Below are 27112 nucleotides of genomic sequence, written 5' to 3'. Positions count from 1 at the left end.
CCGCAGGCAGTGCAGGGTGCTCCAGCAGTGATGCTCTGCTGTCCCAGCAGCCGCCTGGTCCCTGTGTGTGGTGTCTCAGTGCGTGTCCCGTTGGTCCTGGGACACAGATCATCCCTTGGCAGCCCCCTTCCTGCAGTCCCTGGGGCTACCAGGCTCCTTTCTTGTCCCTTTCGTTTTCCCCATGGAGAGGTGGAGTTCCTGGGTCACTCAGATTCCACTGTCACTTTCCCATGGGGTTTAAAACCAGGTTCACTAAAGCTCTTCTTTCTCTTTGGCCCTGCTGGCCGTAAATCTGGGGATGTTTCGCCGGGCGCTGGGCTGCTGCCAGTCTTCAGATGATCGGGCTTCTTGGAATAAGGAATGCTTCTCCTGGCATTTCTAACTCCCTCCCGTCACCGGCGGCGTTGGAAAGGGCAGGGGGGAGGACGTGTGTGCTGCGGCAGCCGGCTCTGAAGGCGGCACCGGGAGCTGTGTGGTGTGGCCGGGAGGGCTGGTGGGGTGCAGAGCCCAGCACGTGCTGGTTCTGGTGCTTGGGTGGGTCCTGGAGGTGCTGTCGTCCTGCCCACCCATCCTGGAGCCTTCGCTGCTGAGGAGCCTTGGCAGCGTGAATGGTGCACCAAGGTAGGGGAACAAGGGGCTGACTTCCCAGAGTGGAGCACCGTGCCGGGCTGGCCTCCCACCACCACGGCAGAGGTTTGAGATCCTTGAGGAGAGGAAGAGCGGTATGGATCTGATGGACACATCCACATGTGGCACCTTGAGAGCCCACTGTGCGTGTGCAGGCAGGGACAGGGCAGGGGTGCAGGCAGGGCTTCGTGGTGGGCAGGTTGCTGAAATCAGGAACGATGGCAGGGACGTTGTGTGGCTGTGCTAGTTTTGGCCTTTCCCTGCCATGCCAGGGCACAATGCAGGGCCAGCCATCAGTGTAGGAGCTGGGGAGTCTGCAGAACAAGGCAAAGCAGGGGGCTTGCTGCCAGGCAGGACAGATCTCCTCTCTCTTGCCTCTTGGGTCCTCTGTGTGGTAGCATTTTGGCCCTTTGGTACTGTCTGCCGTGTCCCCTGGCACAAAACGTGTCCCTGCGTGTCCCCACTCACTGCGTGTGCTCTGCAGTGCCCTGAGCAGCCCCTGCTCCAGGCTCCAGAGATGGTGCTTCATGGTGGGCTCCATATTTCTGCTCTGTTTTCTCAAGGTGTCCCATGTATGCTTGGGAGGTCTGGACCATAAAAGGACAGAAGCATCAAGTTTGTCTTTCCAGTTCATCCAACTTTCTTTGCATTTCAGAGAGCTGCTCCCAGGGAACTGCCCAGAGCAGGGGCTGCTGGCAGGGAGGCCTGGAATAGTCAGAAAGAGCCGACTGTGGGTCCACTGCTGTCCCCTTACACTGTGTGGATCTGCTGTTGCCCCTGGTTGACCCTCACCAGCTCTTTTCTTCCCGTCTTGTTGCTCCTTGGATCTGATCTGTAGTCTCTCTCCCACTTGGTCCTCAGGTACTGTTTACAGCCACATTTTGGTCACACAGGAGGTGGCTCCTGGAGGCCGTAGTGCTGGTCCCAGAGCTTCTGCCGACACAGATCCCACCTCAGGATACCTTCATCCCTCCTTCTGTGCTAGAAAGTGCTGGCGTTTCTCCATGCAGGCACTTCCTCCTGGCAGAGCCCCAGCTGGATCACTGGGAGAGACACACCGAGGCTCTCTCCGTGCTTCCTCCGTGTGCTCCCTGGCTGGTGGCAGGGTCCCTCCTTTGGGAGGTGAAGCCTCCTGCCACTTCCCTTGGAACCTGTCCCCCATCCTGACAGGCTGTGTGTCGGGATCCTGCACCTCCTCTCTGCGCTGGAGATGGAGCCAGGAACCCGCAGCAGCTCAGGAGGGGAGAGGCAGTCAGATGTGTCCAGCTCAGGGCTTTGGAGCTGTGGCATGTGGGACTGGCACCACTGTGGTCTCCCCTCCCTGGGTGCTGTGGATGTGGTGTGACTCTCCCACCCGTGGGCTGGTGCTGGGAGATGGCTGATGTGGCAGCTCCAGCAGTGTTACACAGCAGAGCACGACCCCACATCCTGGGCAGCCCCTTCCTGCAGCAGTACCAGATGCTTTCCTTGCAGTTCGAGTTTTCCCATCTCATTCATTTTAGGGATTAATTAAAGTGTTTCCCCTCCCTCCCTCCCTCTCCCCCGTTCCATACAGCTGCACATGGATTTTAGGGTCGTGCTTGTTTACATCAGTTATATTTAAATTAATGGGTGTTTGTTTTAGGAAAACCAGCAGAAATGCTGTAAAATCCAATGTTTTCTGTGTCCCACAACCAGCCCCGCAGCCCTGCTGGAATGGGGATTCCTGAGGTGGGTGCCCTAGGCAGCCTTAGCCCCACACCCCTTCCAGCAGGTCCATACGGAGAGCTCTGCTGTGGGCATGCAGCATCTTTTGGGTACCACTGTGAGGTGACCTCCAGTGCTTACAAGGTGGTTGGGTGGGTTTTGCCCCCCTGGTCCCATACCCAGCAGTGGCAGCCAGGCCAGCTCATGTGTTTGCCAGGGATGATCCCCCCTCCTGGCGCAGGGATGCTGCTAAACCACCTCTGCTGGGGCGGGCGGCGGCTTCGTTCTTTCATCGGGAGGTTGGACGGGGGAGAGCGTTAAGAAGAAGAAAGAGAAAGGGGAGGAGGAAGGATAATTATTTTTTCCAATGGCTCTGAGCCGCTGGATGCCTTTAAAGTTCCCTTTGTGTTGCCGCGGGTCAGGCCGGGCCTGGCCCGGAGCGGAGTGGCGCGGCCGCCTTTGTCACCGGGGCTGCGGTCTCGGTGATTAGCCGGGATACAGAGCCCCAGAACCTCAGATCTTCCGTGTGGCTGGTGGGAGAAACGAGCGGAGCTGCCTTATCACGCTCATTTAACTGGTTAATACATCTTCAGAGCAAATAATGCGGGCTAGGGGTGAACTGCTTAACCAACCTCATTACTATTGTGCATTTAGCAGCTTGGAGGAAGATAATACCTTTCAGGTTTGACCCAATTTTAGTTTTTGTTGTCATAACCATGGAAAATCGACCTTCAGAGACCCTCAGCAGTGAGCCTGAATAGGAAGTGATTTGCAGCAAAAGTGCCGTGTGGAATGCCTAATGTGCTTGTGCAGGAAAACAGAGTGCGACTGCCTCCTGGCATCCCTGTGCCCACAGCATGGCTGGCCTGGCCCCTGGCATCCCTGTGCCCACAGCATGGCTGGCCTGGCCCCTGGCATCCCTGTGCCCACAGCGTGGCTGGCCTGGCCCCTGGCATCCCTGTGCCCACAGCGTGGCTGGCCTGGCCCCTGGCATCCCTGTCCCCATATCAGGGGCTGCCCACGCTGCAGGGGCTCTGGGGCATATGCTGCCCATGCACAGTGCTTGTGGGATGGGGTCTGAGGTGGCACGGCTGTGCCAGGGCTGTACTTCCCTCCCCGTGGTGCTCCTCGGGTCAGCTGGAGCGGGGCTGGCCTGGGCACCCCCTTCCCTGGGCACCATCGCTGCCAGGGCTGGAGCTGCTCGCTGTGGTGGTGCAGGAGGGACCCTGTGGTCAGCATGGGACCCCACGAGCACCGTGCCCCCCGTGGTCAGCGTGGGACCCCACGAGCACCGTGCCCCCCGTGGTCAGTGTGGGACCCCACGAGCACCGTGCCCCCCGTGGTCAGCGTGCACCCCACAACCACTGTGTGCCCTGTGAGCACCTCTTGGCACAGCTGTGGTCAGCCTGGCCAAGCGTGCTGGAGTCCAGCCCGACACACTGACCTTGGCCTTGGCCAGCAACCTGTGGCTTTTCTGCCCGTGCCCTTTGTCACCCAGTTTGTGCCGTGGGAGCAGTGACAGCCCTGACGCCACGGTGACAGCCCTGATGCTGCACCAGCAGCGTTCCCTCGGGTGAGATGTCACCTGTGCCCAGCGGGGGTGGTTCCCATCGCTTCAGTTTTGTCTGTGGCAGGCAGAGACTTTCCCAGTCCTCAGCAGCCAGGGGTGCGTGGGACCTTCCTTTCACTCAGATAGGGAGGAGGGTGGCAGGGAGGTGACAAGCCTTCCTCCCCTTTCCCTGAGGCAGCTGTGAGCGTGGCTGCACCACCCAAGCCTGGCTTTGTGCCGCTGCTGCTGCTGCTGCTGTGATGTGTGGGTGGTCCCTGTGGCACGGGATGCAGTTGACAGCAGTGCCCAGGGCTGGAGAAGCGCTGGGAGCGGGTGATGCCCACGGGGAGTGGATGATGCCCATGGGGTGTAACTGATGCCCATGGGATGCAGGTGATGCCCATGGGGTGTAAGTGATGCCCATGGGGTGTAAGTGATGCCCATGGGATGCAGGTGATGCCCATGGGGTGCAGGTGATGCCCATGGGGTGCAGGCTCCCCCAGCACATCCCCAGGGGGATCAGCTGGGCTGCAGCAGTGGGACCATGCTCTCCTCCCTCCTCTTCCCTCGGCTGTGCTGGGATGGGGGCACGTTGCGGGCAGCTAATATTAGATCACTGAAATTCTGCTGTTTTGCAGCTAAAGGAGAAGCTGCTCCCTCAGCTCAAGAGTTGAAACTCTTTAGCCTTCCTCTGTGTCACCTCCATGGCCATGGATACCTCCAGGTGTGACGTAAGTGAGACCCAGGGAAAAAACATCTTCTGTTTAGCATCAAAATCCTATTACCGAGCGCCGTGTTCTGCTGCACAGATATCAGCGGCAGCAGAGATAAGTGGGAAATAGCTCCTGGTTGGGCTGGAGCAGGAGCTGTATCTCAGGCTGCACAGGCGCCAAGTGCTGCTTCAGTGAGTTTGCTGCTGAAAGAAAATTCCTCTCCCCCCTCCTCTGCAATCCAGGGAAAACCACTGTGGGCACCAGGCCCCCACTGCACCCCCAGCCCTGCCCCGCTGAGGGCCATTTCTGTGCCACCCCATTGCCATGGTGGGGTCTGGCAGAATGTGCTGGGCTGGGACCAGGGACCAGCGTCCTCATGGGACGCTGCAGTGGCAGGAGCTCAGGAGCTCAGCCTCCCGAAAATGAGCAGGTACAGCCTCGGTCCTGCCCCCCCCGCATCAGCCGCCGGGCTGGCCTTGGGATTGCAGATGCTGCGGGCAGCTGCATCATCTTTCCATCTCCTCCCTGGGGTGCTGCTGGCTTTGATAAAACCTCTCAGCCTTCCAGGGGTTGGCTTGTCGATCTAATCGCTGTGGTTTAGTGTGTAGTAAAAGCCCGGTGGCTCCTGGGGGAGATGCCCCATGGGGATCTGCAATCTACTTTCCCATCCCTCCTGGGGCTGGATCGCTTTCCCAGCAGGGGGGTGCTGCAGGGATGCTGCCAATGGTAAGGGATGCTGTTGGCAGGTGAGGGATGTTGCTGGGCCCCCAACACCAGTGGGGAACACGCCATCCCCATCCTCAGCACACACGTAGGCTTGCTTTTGAAAATAGAAGGTGCTGAAAAAAATCCTGCTGTGCTCAGCTTGTTTCAGGGATGCTGTTGGATTTTCCCAGTGTTTATCATGTCCTGCGCTCACTGCACATGCATGGGTGGTTCAGTCTTGGGCAAACCCCACAGTGGCATCCCCACTGAACCTCTGGCTCAGCTGCGGTTTCTGGTCACACACAAACCATCCAGGGCAGAGCAAGAGAGGCTGGTGGTGGTGCCTGCTCGAGGGGACAGCCAAGGGGGCATTAGGGGGGCAACCAATAGGGGTGTTGGGGACACCAAGGGGGCCTTAGGGGACCGGCTGTGACAGAGCAGCATTAAAGGGGCTGGGATGGAGGGGCATGATGCTGCACTGAGCTCTAACTCTGCCTGCTGATCAGGAGCAGAGCCTCATGAGCAGGACTAATGGAACAGGAGGGGAATTCCAGCAGGTTTGGGGAGGCTGGGGAGTGCCTGTGATGTTCACTACGTCTCTGTGGGTTTTCTCTGGTCTATCCCCAAACTGGTTATGGCCCCCATCGTGGGGATGGTGCCCAGTCCCAGCAGTGGGCTTGCCATGCTGGGTGACTGCTGGTGCTGATCCCAGTGTGTGCAGCTCCAGCTGGTCCTGGGGCCAGCATCTGAGCAGCTTTGTGGGTTGCCTTTGGCTCCCTACTGGTTCTCTGCTCCTGCACAGCTGGGAAGAATATCCTTGTCCAGGCCCTGTGCTGCTGTGGTTATTGGGATGTGCTGGGGTGGTGTTTGGGGGACGCTGGTGGCTTCGCAGGGTCCGGGTCAGTAGGCTGCCCCGGGGATTGCTGCAGAGATGGCTTGGGGGTCCTAACTCCTTTCCCACCTCCCTCTTGGCCATGGTTGGTTTGGCAGCAGGAGGGGGATTTGCAGCCACACCACTGCGGGTAGATTTTTCCTTCCTCTCCTCCTCGGTTTTTAATGAGCCAACCTTGGAGGACCTTGAGCGCCGCTCCCGCAGCTCTGCTGCAGACCTCTGCCCCTGTTGTGCTGAGGGGATAAATCTCAGCTCCCGGTGCTCCCAGCCCATCCCTGCACGGTGCAGGCGTCATAACTCACGGCGGGCAGGGGGGCTGCCTGGCTGAAGTCACCACTCCGTGCCATGAAGGATGGGCTGCCCGGGGGAACGGGGAAAAAGTCCCATTAAAACAGGGGACAAGCTGTTAAATTATTTCCTGTTCAGCCTGGGTTGGGGAAAAGTAAATGTGGGGCTGTGGGCAGCCTTTGGCGGAACAGGTGTTTTTTCCCGTAGGAAGTTTTTGCCTTTCCTTGTCTCCATCCCAGGTGCTCACCTGAGGCTAGGGCTGGTGCTTTTGGGGAGGCAGGACCAGCCTCAGCGTGCTGTGTCAGTGCAGAGACCGGGATGTGCCGAGCCGGGGATCCTGAGCTGGGGACTTCCCGTGCACCCTGTGCAGCCAAACCCCATTGTCTGGGGCCACGCTTCCCCCTCTTGGGGAGCTTTCCAGTGGGCAGGGTCCTGCCTCTGCACATGTAAGGGGCTGCTCCAGAGCTGCCCCCCAGCCATGAGATAATTGTGCCGTTTGAAGGAGTGGGCCAAGTGTGTGTGAGTCCCCGGAGCCGTGGTGTTCTGAGGCGCCGAGCTCTGCCACGTCCTCCTCCGTTATTAGTGGTGGTGCCTACATAGGGATGGGACTGGAGCCTCTCCCTCTCTCTTTCAGGTTGAGAAGCTGCTGCTGTGAGACCCCAGTGGCTCTTCCTGACAGCTCCGAGGGGCGAACACGAGTGTGAGCTCCTGCCTGCCACTGCGCCTGAGGCACCTGCTCTTCGTCTTCAGGTATGTTGTTCCCACCCAGCAGTCCATGTAGGGGAGGGCATGGAAATATTTTTTAGATGAGGATGAAGCTGCTGCTTCCTACGGCTGTGCCTGGGGCAACAGCCCACGGTCAGCCCACCAGGTGCTTTGCATCGGCACTGGGTACAGATCCTGCGGGTCCAGACTCTTGTGGGATGACCTGGCAAAGGGGAGCATCACAAGGAGAAGCCGTGCCTGCTTTGGTCCTCATGGGATGTGGGGTGGAGGGGTCTGGTGCTGCTTAGGGATCAGTGCCAGCCATCTCCTTCCTGCTCACTGCAGGAGCATGGAGGTCCCAGAGCGTGTGAGACCTTGGTGGTGCCCTGGCACGGCCAGGGGAGCGTGTGCCCACGCAGGGGAGCGTGTGCCCACGCAGGGGAGCGTGTGCCCACAGTGCACGCACAGCCCTGCACGTCGCAGCCCGGCTGGACCCGCCGAGAACCGGCTGCTGGCACCGACCGTGCTGCAAACCCCCCTCAGGGCTGCGTGCGCCGCTCCGCGTGGTCTGGGCTGAACCCGTCCCCGTCAGTTCACGTTACACGGACTGGAACCCCCCTCATGCTGACACCAGCCTGCGCTGGGAGCTCTCACCAGCTTGAGGAGGAGTTCAAATTTAAACTTCTCAAAGGCAGTGGGATTCTCTCCTCCAGATGAGGCATCATCCCCATCTCTTCCCAGCGCTGCGAGTACCCACGGGCACAGCGGGCGCTCAGAGGGGTTGCAGCAGCGCTGTGGCAGCCGTGATGACCAGGGACTGGGCTCTGCTTGGGGCTTTTTCTGCCACTGCATGTGTCTTCCAGTGCCCTCCCCACCAACTGCTGCACTGAGGGGACCCGCAGAACTGGGACTGCTCTTCTCCCACCGGCGTGAGCCGAGGGGAGTGTCTGGGCAGGTGTGAGTGCCCGTGGAGCTGTGCATCACTGTCTGGCTCCCAGCGGTGGGGGCTCGTGAGTGCATCCCTTGCAGTGCCGCTCTCCACACACTGGCTCCTCCACTGTGTCCCAGCCCCAAGTGTCTGCTCTGGAATCATGAAATGGGAGCGAGAGTTTGAGGCTCTCATCACTCTCTAGGGCACAGGTCGTCCCAAGCAGGGGATTAGAAGGGCTGTGCAGATGGATTCCCCAGCTGCATTCATCAGTTCAGAGGCAGCAAAGGCAGCTGAGCTCTGTGCATCACCTTGAAGCTCTTTTTTTGTCTTTTAGAAAACTTTGGGTGGATGTTATTGCTCATGAAAGCAAGGGGCTGATCATGCTGGGAAGGAGCAGGCGTAGTGTGGGCTGGCACTATTATGCAAGCTTCCCACATGCAGCTCTGCCAGTGCACTCCGTTCCAGAACAACAGCACGCGCCCGTGTGCCAGCCCTGAGCCCACCCCCGGGTCTGCCAGAGCACCACGGTGCCACTCTGCCCACGTTGCCCTCACCGTGGGCCCTGCCCGCGCCACCCGCACCACGCTCCTGCATCCTGCCACCTGCTCCTGCCCAGAGCCAGCACCCCGTGGTGGGTAGGTTTGGGGTGAGGAGGTGCACGGTCCTACCCAGAGCTGGCCATGGTCAGCGCTCTGGCTGAGCACTGGCAGTTCCTCCCAGGACTTTGTGCTGTTCTGGGGCATGTCTGGCTCTTGGGGCTGGGGCTGTGCTGTTTTTTGGGGGGTTGTCACCCCATCCATGATGCATGTTTTGCTCCTGCATTGGGAGGGATGTGCCCATCCTGGGGGATGTGCCTCATCTACGGGGCTGCTGGAGCCACTGCTACCAGGACCTGCTCTGGGCTCACTCGAGCTCAGGCCACCAAGTCTCTTCCCCATCCAGGTTTTCTCCCTGCTGCTTTCCCCCTCTCTCCCCAGAGCCATCCCCCTCGCTGGCCTCTATGAGTGCTGCTGGCCGTGGACTGTGTGGGTGCTGGTGCCGAGCTCGGGACTCACTGGGCTGGTGGGGAGCAGGGAGGAACATGCCAGTGCACAGCCCCTGCAGCGACTTTCCCCATCATTCCCAAACCTGCCAGAGCACCCCCCAGGAGGAGAGTGCTCCTTCAAGGAAGACTTGGAGATGAGCAATGGAAAACATCTGACAGGGGAGCCCTTGAGGCGCTTTTGTTCTAGAGAGTGGGAGTGTGAGATCCGCTCAGACATGAAAGGCTGCAGAGCTCCGTCCCCAAAGTCACGGTGAGGAGGAGGACGGGGGTGTGCGGCTGCACTGGGAGGTCATCCCGGGAACGACTGGCACCGGGATCCCCGCTCCCTCCCTCCCCTTCCAGCAACTAAATTAGGTCACACTTGAAAGTCAGTTTCTTGGCTGTGGATTTAATTTAGCTTTTCCAGGCTAGTTATCATATAATAAATTCCAGGAGATTTATAGAAAACATGCCCAGGGAGGCTTAGCCAGTGTGTAACAAGATTTGTGCCTCTTTCCCACTGTCGAGCGGCTCTGGCGAGCACGGCGCTGCCAGCAGATGTGCAGGCAGGGCTGGCAGCCCCGTGGGAGCTCCCAGGGGGACTGGGCAGCCCTAGCAGTGGGAGGGCTGTCACCCCCGTCTCTCAGGGGCACGGGAGGGTCCCCAATGCAGCTGTTTTGTGCCCCAGCTCCCATAAATCAGCTGGGGCAGGTGTGTTCCCGTGGCTGTTCATCACTCGTCTTCTCGCCTGGGTTCAGTGTGGGCAGTGCCAAGCACAAGCCCATCCTGGCAGTGCCCATATGTGACCAGAGGCAGCACGGTGGCAGGAGGACTCAGCAGCCCCGAGCAGTGCCAGTGATGGGGAGCAGTGGGGCGTTGGGCTCACCTGGTGCCTTTCTGATCGAGGGGTGACAGTGTGTGGGCCATCCCTGCTGGGTGGGGGGGCCTCGTGCCCTCCCTCCATCGGCTCCTGGGGCACAGGGACCACGAAACAGAGCTAAAAGTGGTGGCATTTCATGCTCCCTGCTGCTGGGGCGGGTTTCCCACTGCACCCAGAAGGCCGAGCAGGGAAAGGCACTGGGGTTTGTGGGGATTTCTGGCACTGGCAGCGCAACACTGGGAGCTGGTGGCTCAGCATGGAGGGCACTGCCAGCGAGCTCCTGCTCCGCTCACTGCTAACACTGCCCAATTAGTGTCTTATTAGTCACTCTGCATGTTAAGGCATTAGGAACAATTAAGGGTGAGAAGAGTTTCCAGATGTAGCGGCTGGAGCTGGGAGCTGGCAGTTCCGCTGGCTGCTCCCGTATGGAAGGGATCTTGTGCCCAGCAGGACTCACTGCAGGGCCACGGGGCCAGCCTGGCTGAGGGTCCTGGGGCCACTGGGGTGCAGGGAACCCCACTGCGGGGCAGCCCTGGGGGCAGTGCCCGCCTCTGCCCTCAGCACCACAGCTGGGGGCCCCGCAGAGGTGGGATGGAGCCACGGCAGGTTGGTGAATGTGGGAAGTAGCTGCTGGGATGCCCACGGATGAGGGGCACAGCCGGGCACTGCCCCTGCCCCAAGCAGAGGGATGTTCCACCAAGCCCTGGGCATGCTCTGTGGGGTTGGGTTTGTAAATGAGCTCCAATGAAATTTTTCCTGTTGGGGCTGGGTGTGATTCCCCCCGTGCTCCCAGCCCTGTGCCACGCTGTGCTGTCCTGGCTGCGAGCAGTGACACAGGAGCATCTGGGACACGGTGTGTGGGGCCAACCACCTCGACAGAGATAGCACTGTTTTGTGACACTTGGAGGTGCAGAAGTAGCACAAGCAGAGACGAACGTGACTTCAGAGCCCAAGTGCAGGTGACTTCAGCTCACCAGAAATAGTCCCCAGGCGGTGCTGGGGGAGGGGACCTGGCACTGGCAATTTCTGGGGGTGTTGGGGTGCTCCCATGGCTTGTTGCCCCCATGCAAGGTAGACTACACCCCCACTATTGCTCCCAGCACTGCACCCTCATTGCCCAACCCCCCCAGCACTGGAGAGGCTGCCAGCCAGGGCTCAGGGAGTTGGCAGTGGCTCTGGCCAGCACAGATGATCTCTCCTCAACACCAGACACATCACCCCATGACAATCACTCGGATGGTTCCCCATCACCTCCTGGAGCCTTGGGTGCCCTCGTGGTGTGGAGGGTGTGGGGGGCTGCCCCAGCCTTTGTGGTGTCCCCGCAGACACCGATGCTGTGGTTTGCCCCTCACTGAGCCAAGGCTGAGTGAGCACCACGAGGTGCTGACGCAGTGGGGCAGCGGAGAGGGGGATGATGGCCTTCAGCACACTGGAATATTTTCTCTGCCGCTCTCCTCAGGGCGAGGAGTGGTGCTTGGACAGATGGTGTTTTTGAGTGACCTTGCAGCTCTGAGCGGTTCCCTCGGCTGCTGAGTAACGGTGGGAGCCGCGGGAAGCGGCAGCGGTGCCGCAACCTGCTCGGGCTGGCGGGAGCTGTCAGGGAGCCAGGGCTGGGAGGAATGTGGGGTAAGCCAGGGGATGGAGCCAGAGCCCAACAGCCCTGATGTGATGGCTGCAGGGAAGTTCAATGTGCACCACGATCCCTGGCTCCCCTTGGCTGTGCTAAGAGTGTGATGTGTCCAGTGAGGCTGCTCTGAGCCTCCCGGCAGCTCCTCCAGCCTGTGCCCCTGGCTCTTGGCTTCGGCAGTAGGATCACTCCTTCTCTCTCCTTGTGCTCTTCTTTGGGAAGAGCCTGAGTTTTCTCCAGGAGCCAAGGCAGCAGTGCCTGCAGTCAGCACAGCGGGGACAAGTGTGGCAATGTGCCATTGCCATGGTGTGTGGGGACACACTAGAGGTCCAGGTCATGTCCATTAGGGCAGCGGGTAGAACATCTTTTGCCATGTGAACTTTCTCTTGGAGCTGTGATCCAGGACTGTGGTTCTGAGGGTACAGACCCAGGTGAGGAGAAAATGGCACTGCAACATGCAGCTTTGCCATTGAAGAGTCACCCTGGCCAGGCTCATCTCCTCTTGCACCCTTGCAGCCTCCTGCCAGCTCCTGAGGGCTGCAGCACCAAGAGGTGTCCTAAATTGGGGAAGGAACAAGGAGCTCTTGGTACTCTCCAGGAGCATCATTTGCATTCAGGTGCAGCTCCCTGCTTTGAGGGAGGCAGGGGCTGGCAGCGAGGGCTGAGGGGCTGAACACCAGCCCGGTTGTGGGGGACAGCTGCGGAAAGGGCTGGGGCTCGGGGATCACCGTGCTCCAGGTTTCTTGTTTTTGATCTTCTCTGCCTCAACTTTGTGTCCGAGTTTGCTGTCCAGGATTTGTACCTTTGCTTTTTCTGGACAGGAGTTGCCATCTCAGTGTGGGGCCAATGCCCTGTGATGTGATCCGATGAACCACGGTGGGGTTGGTTGTGATCCCGCCTGTTCTGTGCTCTCTGGGGATGGAGAGGGTCTCGTTTACATTGCATAGACCACAAGACCAGCTGGGGCCAGGCAGTTCCCAGCCAGACTCAGGTGGTCTGTGGTGAATTTCTGTGGGGGAGGGATGTTGGCCCCTTCCTAAGGGCTGCTCCGAGCTGGGACGTGACGTGTGGCAGGGCAAAGGGAGCAGCGGAGCGTGTGGGAGTCTTGTGGGTCTCTGAGCGCAGCAGGACAGGGTGCAGGACCCCAAACTGCTCTGGAGTCACCAGAGGGAGCAAGCTGGGGGGCAAAGGGCTCCCGCTGTGTCTGGCAAGTCCTGGTGAGGCGGGAGTGTTGTGCAGAGGGCAGGATGGTGACAGGGCACTGCCCTCCCGGGCTGCCCCGCGCTGGTGGCAGTGCTCCCGGGCAGGAGATGGGGGTGGGAGCAGACAGGGGATTCTTCCTCAGGGATGGAGCAGGGTGGGACGAGCCCCAGGGGACTGTGCCCCTTGTGCCACCGGGGGGCCAGGCACTGCTGGGCGCTCAGCTGTGGCGCGTCACCCGCCGTGCCGGTGCCAGGCTGCCGCGCGGCATCTGAGCAGCTCCGGTTACTTAACATGCAGCAAGTGTTGTACTTGGAGAAATTTAGACGTAATTTTTTTGTGCTCGCATGTAAATGTGGGTAGGTGCTGTCCTGATTGATGGCAATTAGCATTTTCTAACGGTAACAGATGTTCGGATTGCCAGGAGGCTGGTACCTAACGCCCACGCTGCCATCTGTTCCGCTGGGCACTGCCTGGGGAAGCGGCACCAGCGCCACGGACCTGCAGGGCCGTGCTGGGGTGTGTTTAACAGCAGTGTGCAGGGGGGGTTTATTATGGTTTTTCTTTCTGGGGGAAAATAATAATAATAAAGACGTTTTCAGGTTTATAAATAGTACGCTCTGTTTATTATGGGATGGAGGCTTTCCATCTGATCAGCAGCCTGGATTGCTGCACAGAGTTAGGGAAGCAGTCTGGACAGAGCAGGGAGCAGCAGCACTTGATTTTCTAGGGATGCAGTGGGAAGAGGCTCCAGCGTAGTGGCCAGCAGGTGTCCATGGGCCAATCCCCCGTCCTCTGCCTGCTCCCTGCAGTGGGTGGTCACTGCTCATGGGGACAAGGGCTGCGCTGCTTTGGGCATCACTTTTTAGTTTCAGATTGGAAGCAGTGAAACATCTGTGTGGTGTTTAAAAGTGTGTTTTAGGAAGAGACCTGGAGCCCCAAGCCTTGTCCCACTGTCCAGGCAGTCTCACAGCAGCCCCTTTCCTCACCTGGTGCCTGTCCTTCCCTGTTTCCTCCTGCCTCCCTTTATCTGAGCCTTTTATACGCATTTATTCTTGTGCCAACATCATCCTTTAACCTGACCAGCTCCTCCCAGTGCCCATTCCCTGTGTATTTATAGAGAAGTCTTTGTTGGGCCTGGACCAGCTCCTCTGTTCTGTTCTTCCACTGGCTCCTAAAGCAGCTCCCCATCCCCTGGCAGCTCTCCCTGCTCCCCCAGCTTGACCTTCCCAGACAGGGTCATCCCACAGCACAGATCCAAGCCAAGCACGGCACGGTGACACAGGCACAGACACCTCTCCCTGGAGCTCCCAGTGCCAGGCAGCCTGGGAGCACACTCACACTCACACTGGCACGCTCACTCTCACTCTCCTCCCAGATGCCGGAGCTGGTGACTCAGAGTCAGCCCATGGCTGAGTAATGCGCCAAGAAGTGTCTCCATGTGGTTCCCAGGCTGGAGCAGATGCTCCCACGTGGTCCTGGTGTTCAGTGTTTTGGACTTCGTGCTGCTTGGTGTCTCTGGTCTCAGAGTCTGCCAACCCTCTCTGGGCTGAGCCCTCCTCGTGCCCCCACCCCTGTCCTGCTGGGATGCTGCTGCCAGCCCAGCCCCTTGCATTCCCAACTTACTGCTGCATGAGCTGCATTAGTATGGGCAGATCTTACCTGTTTGTCATGCATTTCCACCTTGGTTTTCGCTGAGCTCCTGTTTTGCATGATGGGGTTTCTGGGGGGGAATCTCTCCCTACTCCAACTCCTCTGGTCTCTGTGCTGTACTTCCCAGCTCTGTGGCCCATCACAGACTGACACAATGTGTTGGGCCAGTTCTGGGGGGTTTCTGGGATGGAGGTTTCCTTGTTCCTCTGGTTTGAACTCACAGGATGTTTTGAGTTTTGCTCCTGCTGTGGAGTCTGTAGCTTCACTTCCTGTTCCTCTGCTCTGTCCCACAGCCTGGACACCTGGGAGTTACCATCCCTCATTCTTCATCCCTTGGCCCTCTTCCCTCTTTCCTCATCCCTGCTCCTTTATCCCTCTCCTCTCATCCCTCCCATGCACTGAAGCAAATTTCTCTGTCAGTTTTCAGGCAACACCCAGGTTGATTTTATTCCCCCTCATCCATGTCGTGGAGCAGCCTCGGGAGTGCTCAGTGGTTTCCCTGGCCTTGGGAGCAGCCTCTCTGTGCCTCAGCACTCGCCATGTCCCCCCGGTGGCAGATGTTGCTCTCACCTGGGTCTGATGGGGCCAGAGGGGTCAGCTGCTGGCACCAGGAGCAGTCCTGGGAGCGGCAGGTGCCAAACCCGTGCGTGGGGCCATTGATGGGCACTGGCAGCTGAGCCCTGGTCCTGCCCTCACTGCTGCCATCGGCACTGTGACCGTGACATGAGATCAGCTCTTCCCTGACCATCGCTAACATTGCCTGGAAGGACCCTGGCACTCCGCCAGCTGCTCCCTGAGCTGCTGCAGGGGGAACCAGCTCCTTGCAGGTAGAAGTCTTCCAGTGCAGCTCAGCACCCAGGACAGGACCTGGCTCATGGCAGGACCAAGTGTGCCCCAGGCCCACCGTGGATTTCCCAGCACTCAGCCTTTGCCCAGCTGTGGAAGCCAGAGAGGTGGTGATTGAATGGCAGGAGGTGAGTTAGATGGAAAGTGCTTTCCTGCTTTTGGGAGAGCTCCCACGTGTTCCTCTTTCCCTCCCCTCTTCCCAGTTTTCCTTTTAAGAACATGAGTCAGTGGTGGTGCACACAAAAGCAGTACTGGGATCCTGGGCTGGCTTCTGGGCTGCTGAGCCCTGCAGGGACAAATCCTGCCCTTGGCAGCTCCAGCTCAGGGAGACTGAGCTGGATTTGAGCTGAACCCCCAGCCCTACTGAGCCCTGGGCCCCCTGTCCTGGGCAGCCTTGGGGGGGATGGTGATGCTCGGCCACAGCTCTGCTGCAGCTCTGGAGACCTGAGGCACTTCCCTCTGCCCTTCACAGAAGGTGCTGGCCCTGTCCAGAGCCGGGCACAGTGCATGGCAGGGTAGGGGCACAGGAGTCACCACATTGTGCAGGGGAACCATTGGGTAGATTCGGGCTTAGCCAAAGCCTCACCCTCATGTGAGAGCTGCAGCACTGGCCCCAGGGCACCTGGTGATGCCTGGGAGGTGTGTGTGGGCTGGGGACAGGCATTTGGGCTGGGGATGGGGCAGGGGACTTGAGTGCAGACAGGCTTCTGCCCTGTGCTTTCTTTCTGGTTGGAAAACAAGCCTGCTTCATCTTTGTCGTTCTTCCCCTCACTTGCTTTTCAAATTCATCTGGGAAAACTTCCCCGGGTGCTCACAGAGGTGTCACCAGCCCAACAGCTTGTGCTGCTCTAATAAAATGGCTTCGTAGCAGAGGGTTTGATCTATTTTTAAAGCAAGCTCCACGCTGTCTCCTCCCGCCCTCCCACCGGCAGCGAAGCAGAGCCCGCAGGCTCCTGGGAGCGCGGCAGCGGCGCGGGGCGGCCGGAGAGCCAGGAGCTCACAGCCGTGCCAACGGCAGCGGTCACAGCCGGGGTGGCTGTCCCCATCCCTGTCCTCTGTGGCCGGGAAATGCTCTGGGGAGCAGGACAGGGCTCCCTTTGCTGCGCCGTCAGGGAGAGGAGCTCTCTGCGTGGTTTTTATTCCTCCGAGCGGTGACTGTGCTGTATAAATTAACATACGGAAACTTCGCTCCGCTTGGAAGTTTGGTATTTTCTGCTCGTTTGATGCCCTGTTATTAAAACTCAATTTTCTGCGAATAAAGTCCTTTAAATAGAATTCGTCTTCCAGCGATGACTCATCGCAGAGCAGCAGCTCCTCGCAGGAGAAGGCAGCACGAGGGCAGGTCTGGCACTCGCAGCCTTGGGAATCCCCAGATCGGCTCCTGGGGCTTTGCCGAGTGCAGGGGAAGCCACCCCAGATGTCTCTGCTGCCCATCCCACTGGCTCCACCTGCTCCAGCTGCTGCCAATGCCCATGGGCTCGGCGTGGGGATCAGATCCCTGGCTCGGTCTGGGGTGTCCCTGGAGCCTGCAGAGCGGGAGTGGCAGAAGGGACTGTGCTGTCCCCGCTGCCCACCCGCCTGTGCTGCAGTGCAGCCCATGGTGGCACTGTGATGGTGTCACCACTGTGATGGTGTCACCGTGCCGCTGCCTCCTGCCCGTGCCACCCCTTAGCCCTGGCGGTGACAGACAGGAGGTGAGCTCCCAGGGCAGGGCAGCGAGGATGTGATGGATCACAGCATAGGCCACCTGTGTCCAGCCTTGCCAGACCATGGCCAGAGGAATCCAGCAGCAGGATGTGGGGCACGATAACATCTGCCTACATCTGTGTCTGTTCTGCTGGAGCTGGCTCTGCCTGCACTGGTTCCAGTGATGAAACTTCTTAGAGAGGTGTCAGGGACAGGAAGAGGTGCAGGAATTGTGTCAGGGGAGGAGGTAGATTTTAGGTGCTCACTGGGTGGGTGGTCAGTGCAGCAGGCAGGAGTCTGGATGGAGTCCAGATGGAGTCTGGATGGAGGTAGGATGGATGGGCTGGGGCTGAGGGGCTCCTCTCCAGAGTTTTACCAGCATGGCAGCAGATCTGCACAGAGCAGGTTTCCTCAAGGAAGGAAGAGGAGGGCACTAGTGACTCTCCCAGCCTGAGCAGCATCAGGCTGGGGCAGCTCTGAGTGGACCTGAGCTCCTGCAAAAATGGATTTTGTGCCCATTCTTGCCCTCCCCCTGGGATGCTGCTCACTCTGGTTCAAGGGTTCCTGCCAGGATTATTATTCTTTCAGGTCTGGCATCTGTTAAGGTGACAGCAGCTGGGGAAGGGATTGCAACAAATTTCTCATAAAAAGTAGCTAAGTTGATGTAACCTTTCAGGTGCCTGCATCTGGCACTCCATCATCGTGACACACCAGGGAGAGGGACAGGCACCACCTACACTGAGCTTTCCCTGGGAGAGCAGGGCCAGCCCTCTGTCCCCCAGATCCCTGTCCCTGTGTGGTCACACCCCTCCCGGTCTGTCCCCCAGATCCCTGTCCCGTGTGGTCACAGCCCTCCTGGTCTGTCCCCTGTCCATCCTGCAGCCTGGGTTTTTAATTGGCTTTCAGGCTGTGGTGTGGGCACCATGGAGGCTGCAGGTCCACGAGGGCCAGGACATCCCCCTGGGGGTCAGACTGTGCCATGAGGCTGCTGGTGGCTGGGTGCTCCCTCCTGAGGGACCGTGGCCACTCCAGGCTCCCTTGGCCATGCCATGGGCTGTGTGGTCCATGCCACTGGAGCGGGATGCATCCCTCCTCCATGCCCCCTGTGATGAGCATGGCACCCAGGGACTGCTGTGAGACTCCAGGAGCTGCAGGCAGGGCTGGGGCTCACTCAGCCGGGGGTGCTGTTTGCCACCAAGGTCGTGGGTATCGCCAGGCAGGACGGATCACCTGTGGTTCTCAGGCGCGGCATCTGCCCGGCTAAACATGGTGAGACTCTGCTTGCCCACCTTGGCCCATGTCCATCCGGGCTCCCTGGGTTTGAAATCGTGCCAGTGTCTTGTTCTGCAGAGGTGTTGCTCCAGGAACCGTGGAGAGCTGAGAGGACTCCAGAAAAGGCAGCTTATCTCTAGACCAGGTCTCAGAAATTGTTTTAATCCCTTTTCCACCCCCACAGCCTCCTTCATTCTTGGCTAGAAGTGGTCACCCCTGTTAAGTGCTCGCTCCTGAGCTGGTGAAGGAGGCGCTGGGATGTGGAAGGAAAACCCTTTTTCCTGGAGGCGTTGAGCGATTCCTTACCGTGACCTAGATGTCAGTTTAATGCTCCGGCGAGTCCCAAGACTCGCATGTGAAGTTGCCCAGGGGAAGAGGATATTTCAGGAACACAGAAGCTGCTCAGCAGTGGTAAAGTGCATGAGCTTTCCCTGGCAGGAGCCGTGCTGAGCCTCCGTCTGCTCGCGCCTGCCATGCCAGCCGTGGAGCAGTGCCCCCTCTCCTCGGGGTGGGAGCGGGGTGGGAGGGTCAGTGACGCTCTGGCACACCATGGCAGTGCCGTGCAGAGCCCAGGGTGCTCCAGGGCTGGGGGGGAGCGTGTCTGGGAGCTGCTGGTGCTGCCTGCCTGGTGCCTGGCCATCCTGCCCAGAGCAGGAACATTCCCAGCTCCATCCCACAGCAGAGGCTGGGCGTGGGCTGCCAGGAGGAACGTGGCGCAGGTGGAGGACGCACATGCCGTGCTGGGTAAATCCAGGTTTGCAGTCTGCCATTGCTGTGGCCTCAGGTCCGTCTCCCCTGTGGGTTCTGGCCTGGAGATGCGTGCAGCCCTCACCTTGTTCTTGCTGCTCTCCTCTTCCAGTCCATGTTAAACCAATTATTTTAGTGGAGGGCTGTGTCCCCCAGTCCCCCCAGCCTGAGCCCTGCTCACACACAGGTCTGAAGTGTCTTAGCAGATGCTCCACTGATTGGGTCTGACACACTGGGGAGCCAGGTGAGGGACACTGAATCTGTCCCCCTGGGTCCTGGTTTTGGAGCTCCTGAGGGGTCACAGAGCTCTGCACCAGAAGAAAATCTTGATCTGGGAGCTTGTGAGGTTGGGAGGGGCTGAGAAATGGTGGGAGATGATTGTGCCCAGCGTGGGAAGGTGGTGGCACTGCAGGACCGCACAGGGCTGGATTGCACAGGTTGGCTTTGACACATCGCTTTGAAAAATGAGGCAATTTCATTCTGGTGTTGTTATTTATCTTTATTCTGCCATGGCAGCTGCAGGTGGGGAGAGGAGCAGGGACTCCCCACAACACAGCTTGAGGTCATGCCAAGCCCACCTGGGTCCCTGCACATCCTTGCAGGGGACAGGCTTGGGAGCCTTTGGCTCCATTATTTGCCACCTCCAGAGGGGCTTAGGACCCCAGGAGGGCCCCTGGCAGTGCTGACAGGTGCTGGTACTCAGCACCTGTACTCAGCTGGTACTCATGAGCTGGTGCCTCATTCTCTGCCCAGGACTTTCTCCCTCATCAGGCACATCTGCAGGCGGTGGAAGGAACGAGGGCTTGGGGAGGGTGGGGGCAGTGCTTGTGCCCTATAAAAGCCCCCCAAGGAGGGGGTTGACTGTTTGCAGGAGGGGACTCTGCAGCTCTGTTTTCATCCTGTGAGTGCAGTAGCGTGGAGAGGAGATGGAACTGGTAAGTGGGGTCATGGAGGGAATTTTGTGCTTGTTTTGGACTCTTGATAGCGTTTTTGTTTTTCCTTTGCTGCTGCCTGCCTCAGTTTACCTGCCTGTTAAACAGAGCATGTGGTGTAGCTGGTGTTTGCTGTTGGGTGTCCTGGCAAGGCTGGAGCTTGTCCCTGGCCTTGAGGCTCCTCCATCAGCGATCCCCAGTGCTTGCTGGAGACCAGATGTTCTTCTCTGCCCTTCCTGGCTGGTTTTGTCCCGTCTTCCTCTCTGTTTCTCAGTGCTTCTGTGTGCCTGCTGGACTTGGGTGCATTCCCTGGGCTCTGCCAGGGCTGGTCCTGTAGGTCCCCCCTACTCTCCTGCAGCCATTGCAGCCTTTGTGGCACAAAGCACAACCAAAAAGTTGATGCTTCCATCTCGTGTTCCCCTGCACCTGTGAGTTCCCCTGTGGATGATTTAGAGCTGAAAGCCTGTGCTCTGGCACTGGGAGAGGGTTCCCAAGATAAAATAATCTCTGCCAGCAGCTGAAGTGACAGAAGCCCCATTAACAGCAGCATATGCCTGGGAACACCCGTGCTGTGCGGGAGGACGGTGCCGAGTGGGGGGAGCGCAGGAGCAGCAGCCCACAGGAAGGGGGATGTGGGAGCTGGTAATTACTCTGCTGCCATTGGGATGCTCCTTGCTAATTTACAGCATTAGTGGAATTGGGATGTGATTCTTCCTCCTGAGCCTGGGCAGGGCTGTCCCCTGGTGCAGGCAGACGTAATTATCCACATTTAACTGAGGGCTTGTAAAATGTATTTGTCTTGCAGAATGTGAGTGCGATTGCTGTGAATTAAATACGGATGCAGTTGTGGCTGGAGCAGGACATTGCCTGACAGGGAGCACACAGAGCTGGGGCTCCCCAGGCTGTTCCTTGGCCCCCCCTGCCAGCAGGGAGGGTCCCCCCGTGCTGCTGGTTTGGAGCTGGGGAGGATTTTGGGGGTTTCTGGGCATTGCCCTGGCGCAGACCTTGCTTCCCTCGCTCTGCTGACTGGTCTGACTGGATGTTTGTGCTGACTGGGTGGATGTACTGGCAGGAGAGAGCCAAGCAGCCTGTGAGTATTCCCGGGGATCCGCCGGTTTATCTTCTCTCCGTGTCGGTCCCGGGGGCTGCCTGGGTTTGTTAGCTCGGTGTGTGCGTTTGCAGATGCTGCTGCTGGTGTGCTGGGCCATTCCTGGGGTGCAGGGCTCATGGTGAGGGTTCTGCCCCGGTATCCTGCTATCCTGCCTGTTCCCAGCTGCAGCCCCATGGCAAGGGGCCCATCCCAGTGTGCCTGGGGGGGCTTGGGTGCCGTGGAGCGCCCTGGCAGGGTGGGGAGCAGAGCCTGGGCACAGCTTGGTGACCATTACAGTGGGGGACACCAGGTGGCTCAGAGTGCTCAGTAGGTTACCTGCCCTGGGTCTCCCCAGTTCTGGTTGCTGCCTCCCCTTGCCTAAGACAAACTCCCAGGGGAATTTTAAGGAATTTTGGATCTTTGCTCTCTGAGGAGCCGTTTCCTTGCCCGGAGTGGTGGTGACGAACCTGTGACTTGGACCCGCTGAGCCTGGAGGAAGCGGTGCAGGGGTGACAATTGTGCCAGCTGTCCCTTTGGCCTGAGTGCAGCTTGCTGGCTGTCACAGAGGTTTGGGGACCATCCTGCTAGGAGGGGAGGGGGGACAGCCAGCCACTCTCCCCCCTGCACAGGGGCAGGATGCTGAATGTCCCCCTCCTGCATTAGGGTGACTGTGGCTGTACCCCACTAATAGCTGGGGTGAAAGGCTGCCAGGGGGTGAGGAAGGGAGCCTGTGTCGTGGGAGTGCCAGCAGTGTCACTGGGATGCTGGGACCATGCTTGGGGTCTGTGCTGGAAAAACACTGGTGGCATGGGAAATGTGCAGGAAAGCACTACAGAAATGGTTCATGGGCTGGAAAATCTGCTCTGCTGTGGGAGACAGAGCCTAAGTAGGTTGAACTTTTCATACAAGAGAAGTTTAAGAGGTGGCTTTGCAACGTGGGTTGTTTTAGGCTGTGATCAAGAGATCTCTATGGGTACAGAGCGCTCTAATTTAGCAGGGAAAAGACATAACAAGATCCAGGCTCTGAAAGCTCCAGCAAGACAAATTCTGACTGGAAACAAAGGGCATATTTTTATCAGGGAAGGTAATTAACCACAGGAAGAGCTTAAGCCTGTAGGGGATTCTCTGTTGCTTGACATCTCTGGATCAAACCTGGATATCTGTCTGGGAGGGAGGCACTGAATGGATGAACACAGGATTGGAGCCTTTAGCCCGTGTCCCAGGGCTGCACTTGCTGGGTCTAAGTGCCCTTCCAGCCCTGGGCTGTAATATTCAGTGTCAGTACTTTGTGATAGGCTGAAATTCGGGTTACACAGGAGACATGGAGCACCAAAGCACTTAAAATGGGAATTGGGAGAGCTTGTCTCTGTGGAGAAAGGCTCTTGTTTTCCCTGGGGATTTTTAGAAGGAGGTGGCAAGGTGCCAAAGTTGCCTTCAAGACCCGTGCCCTTTCCCCTCAGCTCAGTTCTGTCCCTGTCCCTATTTGGTATCTGCAGGAAAGCAGTGAAAACTTTCTCTTCTTAACTGTGAAAATCTGAACTCCAAATCCAGGCCTGTTTGGGGTTTTCCAGCCTGTTTTTTGTGCCCACGCAGTAACGCCTTTGGCCAGACCTGCTGCTCAGTGTTGGTTACCCACACTGTGTGATGGGGCAGCAGAAACTTTCCAAAAGCCAAAGCAAGTCGTGTTCCTCTCAGATCAGAGACCTGGCCACTCCAGGGGGGATGAAAGGAGACGGGGATGTCCATGACACCTTCAAGGGGGATGAAAGGAGATGGGGATGTCCATGACACCTTCAAGGGGGATGAAAGGAGACGAGGGTGTCCATGACACACCAGCGTTGGCTTGTGCAGCTCTGTGTCTTGAGCTGGGTCACTGTGGATGGACAGTTCGTCTGTCCTGCAGCCCTGGGTGCTTTGGGCTCGGCCCTGGGGCTGGCAGGGGGTCTGACCCCGGCCATGGGCACGGGCAGCACGCTGTCAGGACGTGGGCTCAGCGTGTGCTGGAGGGTTCCCAGGCTCGTCCATCTGCTCCTCAGCGGCCGCGGGAAGTTTGTGCGGAGCCAGCGAGGCGCTGGCCGTGGGCTGGGGCCAGCCTGCTCGCTGGGGGCCGTGGGCAGGGGCCAGCCTGCTCGCTGGGGGCCGTGGGCCGTGGGCAGGGGCCAGCCTGCTCGCTGGGGGCCATGGGCAGGCGCTGCCTGTGCCACGCTGCTGCTGCCAGGCCCACGGCTGGCACCCGGCGGGGCGCTGGTGGCCAACAGCGCGCCCGGGGCAGGAGCATCCTCTCCCGTGGACGAGGGCTGAAAATAGCCCCTGAGTCAGACTCTGGAATGGGACCATCTTCCCGGGTACCGCCGTTTTCCAAATAATTCTGAACGTTTCCTCTGCTCAGGGAGTGAATCCTGTGGCAGGGGGCAGCCCCGCAGGACAGGGGTTTGAGTGGGATTTCTGTCACTGCTTGGTGAGGTGGGGGCTCATTGTGCTCTGTCCCAGGGGGCAGCCTGTCCCTGTATCTCTGCTCCCAGTGCTCCCAGTGCTCCCCCAGCACTTGTGGGCTCCACACCCGGGCTGAGGCAGCACAGGTTGTGCTGATCTCGGTGTTTCTGGGCATGGAGAACTGTTGTGGGAAGGCAGAGCTGGTCCCTGCCGGGGAGCAGCTCTGTCACATGGTGCGTGAGGGCTGTGGGCAACACGCCAGTGGCTCTGACCAGCGCAGCAGGGCTGGCAGGGCACCACTGTGCCCAGCTGGCTGAGGTGTTACCCTACATCTGCCCTTCCCCTTCATCCTGGATCCAGCTGCCTATGGGATTGTGGGCACTGGCCTTCCTGGCTGGGGAAAGGGGAGAAAATGGGGAACGTGGCATGAGAAGGGTTAAGGCAGAATGATTTCTGCCCTGTGGCGTAAACACCACCAAATGCATGTTTGCCTTCATTTGCATATCGAAACATATCCTAAAGGCCCCCGTTTGGAAAGTTCTGTTTTTTACTCCATCTTCCTATAGAAGGGAGGAAATTATTCATAATTAAAAAGTAATAATAATGCGGAATGAAGGAACCCAGCTGTATAATACCCGGCACAAAAGGGGGAGCATGGGGAATCTATTTTTAATGGTTTCCACAGCAACTGCTATTTTGTTTACAGTGATTTTCCTCCTGTGCTGAGAGGCTGTTCCCAATTTACATTTATAAGGAGCTCTTGCATGGGAAGCCCATCACTGGAGGGTGCTCTGGCACTCGGGGAGGAGTGCTGAGAAGAGAGGATGCGGTTGTGGAGAGGCTGGCTGGCACTTCTGGGATGGGGGTGTGATGAGCAGGACCCCTGGAGCCGGGCACCTGCCTGGGCATGGTGCCCTGGCCGCTGGTACCCCACCAAGCAGGCTCTGGGGGCCGCGGGCACAGACAGCTGGTGAAGCCCAGCCGGAGACACTCAGACGTGCAGCTGCCCCCAGGAGCTGGATGGGGATGCTGTTGGCTGGTCGGGGACACCGCCTGCCTCTGGGCTTGGCCAGCAGCACAGTTCCCCTGGGACAGCTGTGGCCATGCTGTGCTGGGGGAGCTGGGAGTTGAGCCCCCATGGAGTGGGGGGATGCCTGGGCTGTGCCTGGGAAGGCTGTGCCGGGTGTGGGGGTCCCTCGTGTCTGCTGAGCTGAGCTGTTTGCTCTGAAAAACGCGGGGTGTTGGTTCTCCTGCTGCTCAGGGATATCAGTGCTGGGGAGAGGAGGATGGTGCTCTCTGCACCACCTGCACTGCCTTTACCTGCCTGGCCGGGCTGTGGAGCAGCCCTGTACGGTGCTGGGGCTGCAGCAGGGTCTTCCTCGGGGCCGTGGGCTCTGGAGCAAGCCCAGGTATCACTGCTGCATGTGAGTGATGGAGCAGAGGGGAGGCTGGTACTGGAGAGCTCTTCCCTCTGGCACAAGATCCAGGAGCTGGAAACTGAACCTCATCTGAGAGGGGCTGGTTTTTAATGAGGGCTAATGGAGCAATTTGCTGGGAGCTCAGTGCATTCCCTGGCACTGGATATCTCCCTCTGGGGCTCCGGAAAGCAGACGTGAAGGAGTTCCAAAGCGAGTGCTCTGATTCCTCTGGGAGTAGCCCAGTTCCCAGGTGGAGAGTGAAGGGAGTTTGTCTGTGACCCCTCCTGGAGTCTGCAGAGGATGCTCTTCCTCTGGGAGCATGAGGAGGAAGATAAGGGCTTTCCCTTCCTCTTCTTCCTCCAGGAGTGGCTGTGAACATTCTTCCCCTTTCCTTGTGCTCATTTCTCTGTGTGTGCGTCCCTAGGGATTGTGTCCCAACTCTCCTTCAAGATGGTGACAACACACCAGTCCTGGGGACCCCGGGCCAGTACTGGCTTTGGCTCTACTCTCACCCTGTGCATCAGGGTGTCCTGCTGCCCCTCAGGATTAGAGCTCTGCCCCCTTTGCTGAGTCCCCCCAGCAGCTGGTGAGGGTTTGCTTTAATTACAGACTCATTTTCATCAGTAGAAGAACATGGTTGGCTCTTGGTGCCAAGGTCTGAGGTGGGGAGTCTGGGCTTGAGTGCCCAAGGGAAGGTGAACCTGAAACTGCTGGTGTTTTAGGGCTCACTGGGATCCAGGGGGATCCCAGCTGGGTTGCCCAAAGGGTGCTGGCCCCTTCCAGCTGCGTGGTGGGGAGCTGCTGCCTGGAGATCAGCTACTTTCATGAACCAATAAAAGAAGGATTTTATCACCTGTTCCAGCTAATTTTCTGTGGTTTGTAATGGCTTTGGGAAGCAGGTAATTGCAGCGATTGCATTCCATGTGTAGCATTAAAGGGAATTGAGGGGACTGTTTGTTAATTAGCTGTACTTGTGTGGAACCTGAAACATATTAACCTTCACAGAATCCCAAACTATTAGGGATGAAGAAGGGATTTAATGATGGGAGAAGCAGAAAAACAAAAAGCAATTAGGGTTCTTTTTCCTAGCGTTGTGGGTGTGTTGGAGGGGGGTGACTGGCAGAGCAGCCCAGCAGGCTCAGGCTTGGGGGGAGGTGGGAGAGACCCCCAGGTGGTGAGATGGGATGAGTGTGACCAAGAGCTGTGCACGGGAGCAAACTCCTTAGGCAGCAAGAGGATTTGCAGGGAGACCAGACACTCACTTAACCTCCTGATACCGCTGTGCTCCCCCATTTTTAGCTTTGTATCATCTAAGCTGGGATTCAGATGCTCCTTCCCTTTAAAATCCCTGGAGGTGCTCTGGGATGCAGCTGGGGAACAGCCTCGTGGTGCCACTGCTGGCTCAGCACCCTGAGGCCACCGTGGAGGGGCTCCAGCCCCTGGAGGCTGAACTTGGAGGGAGGGGGTGATGGAGAGCCTGGCTGGGCAGTGGGGCCGAGCAGTGGCTGTACTGGGAGAGCAGTGGCTGTACTGGGAGAGCAGTGGCTGTACTGGGAGAGCCGGCTCTGGAGCTGCAGGAAAGTATAAATGGTGTTTCCATGGCAACCGTTCAACATAAACTCTTTCTTCCCTGATTGTCGAGCTTGGGATCAGCCCTGGCTGCTCCCCCCGGTGGCAAAACCCTTCAGGTGTTGGTTATTTTCCACACCTCTGTGCAGGAGCTGGCAGTGGTGGCACCGTGTGCCAGGGCTGGAGCGGGGCTGGCAGAGCTGTCTGTGGTGGCTTCCCTTGTGTCTGGGAGGCACTGGCTCCTCCAGGGATGTTGACTGCCCCTGCTCTGGCTGCACAGGAATGGGACAGGCTTCCTGCTCGCTGCCCTGCCCGGTGGGTGCTGGGGGCTCAGTAACTGGGTGTCCTGTGGCCCTCGAGGGATGCAGAGCCTGGAAGGACGTGGAGAGCCCCAGTGCTGCACACCTGTTTGGCAGCCTGTGAACAGCATCTCCTCTGCTCAGCACCTGGGCAGTGGGGCAGCCCTGGTCCTCCCTGTCCATCAGTGCCTCTCCCAGGGCACAGCCCTGGTTTCCCCATCCTGGAGCAGTGAGTAGCATGTGCAGTGGCATCTCCTGCCCAAAACTGTTAAAGCCTGTCCCAGTGCAAGGAGCTCCAGAGACAGCGCCAGTTTCCTGCTGGGAGCCCTGTGCCTTTCCC

General features: G+C 58.7%; 1 protein-coding gene across 7 annotated transcripts in view; it reads left to right on the top strand.

Moving 5' to 3' along the window:
- RBFOX3 (RNA binding fox-1 homolog 3) overlaps positions 1–27112 on the top strand; it is a 140650-nt gene that overhangs the window by 58183 nt on the left and 55355 nt on the right. For all 7 annotated transcript variants that reach the window (XM_027889845.1, XM_027889844.1, XM_027889847.1 and 4 more), the window contains exon 2: positions 7095–7210. The gene's annotated coding sequence lies outside the window, so the exon portion shown is untranslated. The remainder of the gene's footprint in view (positions 1–7094; positions 7211–27112) is intronic.

Source organism: Empidonax traillii, unplaced genomic scaffold (genome assembly GCF_003031625.1).
Source record: "Empidonax traillii isolate 1590-97213 ecotype Southwest subspecies unplaced genomic scaffold, ASM303162v1 scaffold272:size679582, whole genome shotgun sequence".
NCBI lineage: Eukaryota > Metazoa > Chordata > Aves > Passeriformes > Tyrannidae > Empidonax > Empidonax traillii.
Note: the sequence above shows the minus strand (reverse complement) of the source record. Positions and strands in the feature narration are given on the sequence as shown.